Raw genomic sequence first — 6097 nt, forward strand, 5'->3', positions numbered from 1 at the left:
AAACATTGGCAAAACCTAAGTCATATGCTTGTACCCTAGCTGCAAAGGAGGCTGAGAAAGCAAGCACTTGGCATTTTAGCTTCTAAAGCAGGAGGTGGTTTCTTGTTTTCGTCAAAACTGATAGGCTGAGGAATTACTCAAACACAGAAACAAACATCAACTAATAAATATGCATGCTTTAACTTGTTCAATATCAATATAAACTTTCCCTTTTGAAAGTAAACACAAAAGACCCAAGCTTCCTTCTAACAGAGTGCAACTATTTCTCTAATAATTGAACATGTACCTACAATCCCTTGAACAATGAAACAATAAAAAATTCTCAATCACAGCATGTACTCTGAGTCTAAGAATTCTGGGTTATGTCCATTCCTTACGAAGTTCTCCACTATACTCTCTTGACATTCTGCCACATATCATTTAAAAATTAAGTTAATCACCCTCAATAAGCCCTGTTTTAAAAAGAGGGATAAATGGAGAGGAAAGAAGGAAACTTGTTAAGATACATAAGTATGCACAAGACAATACACGAGAAACAATGTGTTTGGACGTGAAGGCTCTCCTTTCTGCAAGTGGCCATCAGGTCACTGTTGGCATCTACAACCATGTGCCCTCAGCTAACACCTCTGCTAGTCAGGGTTTTACCTTGTGAGATGACCCAATATTCATTCCTGACAGAGAAATGTCCTCGATAATCTATTTGTGTGAGCGTGCTATGGTCATTGTTAATTTCTTTCATTTAAAAAAATAATAGACTTTATTTTTTGAGCTGTTTTAGCTTTATGGAAAGAGCAGAAAGTACAGAGTTCTCACATACTCTCACCTTTATCCCACCCCCAGTTTACATTAGGGTTCACTCTTTGTGTGGTACAGGCCTATGAGTTTTGCAAAATGCATAATGTCATGTACCCATCATTACATTATTACCAAACTATTTTCAATCCCCTAAAAATCGCCTGTTTCAGAACTATTTATCTCCCTACCCATCCCCAAACCCCTGGCAACCACTGATCTTTTTTTGTTGTTGTTGTTGTTACTTGGTTTTTATTTCATAATCATAAACTTAACTCAACTCTGCAATCCAGCTAGCACGGAAGGGAACAAGGGAAACATGGAACCCAAAGGGAACTGCAGCAAGAGCACAAAGATTCTAGAATATTGTAAGCAAATGTGGTGGAGGGGTGCTCTCCTGAGCTACAGAAGGAATAGGTCTGGTGGTTAAAATAAAACACAAGTCAAACTCATTAGAATTGTCCACAGTCAGCAATAGTGATCTTCTTGCTGGTCTTGCCATTCCTGTACCCAAAGTGCTCCATGGCTTCCACAATATTCATGCGTTCTTTCACCTTGCCAAAGGCCACATGCTTGCCATCAAAACACTCAGTCTTGGCAGTGCAGATGAAAAACTGGGAACCATTTGTGTTGGGTCAAGCATTTGCCATGGACAAGATGCCAGAACCTGTATGCTTTCGGATGAGGTTCTCATCATGAAATTTCTCCCCATAGATGGACTTGCCACCAGTGCCATTATGGTGTGTGAAGTCACCACCCTGACACATAAACCTTGGAATAATTCTGTGAAAGCAGGAACCCTTATAACAAAATCCTTTCTCTCCAGTGCTCACAGCATGAAACTTTTCTGCTGTCTTTGGAATCTTGTCTGCAAACAGTTTGATGGAGACGCAGCCCGAGGGCTTGGCGTCGACGGCGATGTCAAAAAACACGATGGGTTTGACCGTGGCTGATAGTACAGGGCTCCCAGCGACGGCGGCGTCTGCAAAGATAACCACTGATCTTTTTACTGTCTTTATAGTTTGGCCTTTTGCAGAATGTCATATAGTTGAAATCACAGTATGTACCCTTTTCAGACTGTCTTCTTTCACTTAGCAAAATGTATTTGTTTTTTCTGTATCTTTTTGTGGCTTGATAGTTTTTTCCTTTTAGCACTGAATAATATTCCACTGTATGAATATACCACAGTTTGCTTATGTAATCACCTATTGAAGGACATCTTGGTTGCTTCCAAGTTTTGGCAATTAGTCTTCATTAATTTTTTTCTTTGTTTTTTTTTTTTTTTTTTTTTTTTGAGACAGAGTCTTGCTCTGTCACCCAGGCTGGAGTGAAGTGGCATGATCTCAGCTCACTGCAACCTCCACCTCCCAGGTTCAAGTCATTCTCTTCCTCAGCCTCTGGAGTAGCTGGAATTACACGTGTGCACCACCATGCCTGGCTAGTCTTCATGAATATTTATAGGACTGTATAGAATTAAGAGCCATCAAAGGGGATCCCTGAATTCTTTCTGTTTTTCTTACAAATACCAGTTTTAAGGTCAGGATTTACTACCCCATGCAACAGTGTGCCACATTTTAAATTTTAAATTTTTGACTGTTTGTCTAAAGGTCTCAGGCAACCTAAAAGGCCAGTTAGAAGTCTCTCATCCTCTAACAAAGGATGGATTGTAAAATGGAATACTGTTGAGACTCTCCCCTTGGGTACTAATTCTGCAAAAACCTAGAATCTCAGAGACAAGAGACAAATATTTGGAGTGGATCATTAGATGTAATGACAAAAGGAGTCACTTCAACATTCATAACAAAGATCAAAGATTGTTGTATTTTTTATATGGGAGACACCAGACAAGCTTATACTTAGTTACTAGTTCAGAGGATACACCACCACATCCTCTGGCATGAGTACAACCTTATAAGCCATTGTCTCCAGCTGGCACTGTGATTGAGTCTTTAATAAAATATTCGCCATTCTATAATAATAATAATTTTGGTTAGTGATAGGATAAATGGTGGACCAGGTGAGTCCAGTGAATATCTACTCATTTGTTATACAACAAGTTCTTTGAATAGAAGGATGTAGAACAGGATATTATGGCAGTATGTATAAGGCATTCAATGTACCCATGGAGAGTGGTGATCAGAGAAACATGATGTCAGGTCAAGCAAATGTAATTCAAGGATATAAAGGTAGATTCCATTTACAACATTCCTTGTTGCCTTTATCATAGAGGAGCTCTGGTAAAATCAACAAGTCTGACAAAAGGTGACTGGTTTATTCACCCAGGATATGTTATTTTGTGCTTAGCCTTGGTCCTTGTTGCTTGTGTGTTGGACACCTAATAGTCTTGACAGCTAAATAGGCTTTGGTAAGGGACAGTGGTAAAGTCCAACATGTTGCTAAACCTATATGTATTCTCTACTGCTACCACCAATGTTGCTGTTTATTAGCCTTCTGAGCAAGCAATGTAGTGCCTGGTGAAAGAGGTTGTTTCATACCTTCATATTTATTTGATAACCTTCCTGATGATAGTTTGGTGAGTATTCATATTAAGCACAAATATTCTTACACTCTGGCTCATTTTCTGTGGTTCATCTACATATTTTTTCCCCAAAACTCATTGTCACCAATCCTTCAATCTTTGTCCTTCCAAGTCCCTAATTATCTTTTTTTTTTTTGAGACGGAGTTTCGCTTTGTTGCCCAGGCTGGAGTGCAGTGGTGCAATCTTGGCTCACTGCAACTTCTGCCTCCTGGATTCAAGAGATTCTCCCGCCTCAGCCTCTCGAGTAGCTGGGACTACAGGCACACACCACCACACCTGGCTAATTTTTGTATTTTTAGTAAAGATGGAGTTTCACCATGTTAGCCAGGCTGGTTTCGAACTCCTGACCTCAGACAATCCGCCTGTCTTGTCCTCCCAAAGTTCTGGGATTACAAGTGTGAGCCACCAGGCCTGGCCCCAAGTCCATAATTACCTAGACAAATTTTTAGCTGCCACATATAAATCAATAATATCTCTCCTTCTAGACATCGTGGACAACTGATTACATAGGCTGAATTTTTTTTTTAAATTGCATTCAAGTAGTTTATAATGCCTAAGCAATCTACTTTTGGCTGTTGCTGTGATGTTGTACAGCGACTTCTGTAAATCAGGCTCAATTTTTCCCTCACTAATCAACTGGCCATAGAGAACTTCCCATGAAGACATAGGTATAGATTCTATTATTCCTACCTGCTGATGAAGCAGGATAGTTAACTGGAAAACACTTATTTCATGATAAGCAGCTCATGTTGTCATATTTTTTTGCATTGGTAAGACTTCAGTTTCTACAATGGTCCAGGATCAATCAAGAATTCTTTAAAGAAAACATTTATTTTGTCAAAGAAAGAAGCATTTTGTTCCAAATCCTAAGAACCATAGTAGTGGTGTGTCAGAGGCTCTATTGCATCTTAATATAAAAACAAAGGGGCACAATATTCCTGACCAGTTGGGAATTATTATCTTGATCTCAATCCCATCAAAAGATGGCAGCATGACAAATCATAAAGTAAAAGGACCAGGTGATAAAATGAGGTCTCCAAAATCCAACGCATCAAAGTTCTCAATTAGTGGTCAGGACTGCAACGTGCCATAATTTTTCACTTTGGAAGGTATACCTTGAGTATATTGAGTATATGAGACAAGTTAAAAGGTCATGCAGCCGGGCGCGGTGGCTCACGCTTGTAATCCCAGAACTTAGGGAAGCTGAGGTGGGCAGATCATGAGGTCAGGAGTTCAAGACCAGCCTGGCCAACATGATGAAACCCCGTCTCTACTAAAAATACAAAAATTAGTGGGGCATGGTGGCGCCCTCCGGTAGTCCCAGCTACTTGGGAGGCTGAGGCAGCAGAATCGCTTGAACCTTGAAGGCGGAGGTTGCAGTGAGCTAAGTTGGCACCACTGCATCCAGCCTGAGTGACGCAGTGAGACTCTGTCTCTTAAAAAGAATTAAAAAATAAAACTAAAAATTTTAAAAGTTTGTGATAAACACCTCTGTTAGCCTCTGATCTTTATAATAATTATCACACACACACAAACCAAACACCACACATAGAGGAAACAGTAAAAGATTAAAGGACACAGCTAAAAATACATTTGTATTATTACTTCCCAAAGTTCTAAAATTATGAGAAGGGACTAGTGAATCTTTAAAAAATATTGATTATCCAACACTTTGTAATAATGAGTGTAATTGCATTGAAGGCTACTGAACATGCACATATTCCTAAAATTTTTCTGTTATGGTGTCTGGTTTGCGAAAGGAACAAAATTAAACATAGTTCCTTAGCAATTTTTCCCTCTTCCACTCTACTCATTGGCATATGTGCCATGTGTGTTTATTGTAAAATAGGAATAAGATTCAGAGGTAAAGAATCAAAGTGAGTCAGAGTAGGAAAAGCCAGACTCAAGCGGAACAGAAGGGCAGAGTCTGTCAAACCCCAAAATTAAAGGGTAAATTTAAACACAAGTAGAAGTGGTTCAAAAGCTAAGGGGATCCTCATAGTTCATGAAAAGCAAGTATTCACGCAGGTAACAGACTCTAATCTGCTGCAAGCCAATGTGCTATTCTCTTCGTATTATTTATATCCCTCAGAATATCTCAAAGTTCCCAAGAGCAGTCAGTATTTAACTCTAAACTATATCATATATATGATATATTTATTATATATAACATATATATTTATTTTTTTTTTTTGAGATGGAGTTTTGCTCTTGTTGCCCAGGTTGGAGTGCACTGGCACTATTGCGGCTCAACACAACCTCTGCCTCCCGGGCTCAAGTGATTCTCCTGCCTCAGTGTCCTGAGTAGCTGGGATTACAGGCATGTGCCACCACACCTGGTTAATTTTGTATTTTTAATAGAGACAGGGTTTCTCCATGTTGGTCAGGCTGGTCTGGAACTCCCATCCTCAGTAGATCCACCTGCCTCGGCCTCCCAAAGTGCTGGGATTATAGGTGTGAGCCAACATGCCCAGCCAACTATATCATATTTTAATTGTGTAGTGATAACCCTCATCAAAAGAAGTATTCATTATGGTCAGTGTACTCTGCTTATTTACCACTGAAGCTTAACACAAAATTGTTGAAATAAACATGCATATTGAAGTACTCAGCTAGCTATTGAGGCAATACAGGTTTCTAGATTTACTCATTTTTTTTCACTGTACACAAATGTCATGTGTGTCATGATAAACCCATGTGTGTGCATATATTGATTAAATATTATATTTCTTTTTACTTTTATTACTATTATTGAGAAAGGGTCT

The 6097-nt window shown here is 39.2% G+C and overlaps 1 pseudogene; it reads right to left on the reverse strand.

Annotated features, from left to right (window-relative positions):
* Window positions 1-1244: 1244 nt before the first annotated feature.
* On the reverse strand, window positions 1245-3998 carry LOC115931227 (peptidyl-prolyl cis-trans isomerase A-like 4C; annotated as a pseudogene).
* Window positions 3999-6097: the final 2099 nt, after the last annotated feature.

Source organism: Gorilla gorilla, chromosome 19 (genome assembly GCF_029281585.2).
Source record: "Gorilla gorilla gorilla isolate KB3781 chromosome 19, NHGRI_mGorGor1-v2.1_pri, whole genome shotgun sequence".
In the NCBI taxonomy this organism is placed as follows: Eukaryota; Metazoa; Chordata; class Mammalia; order Primates; family Hominidae; genus Gorilla; species Gorilla gorilla.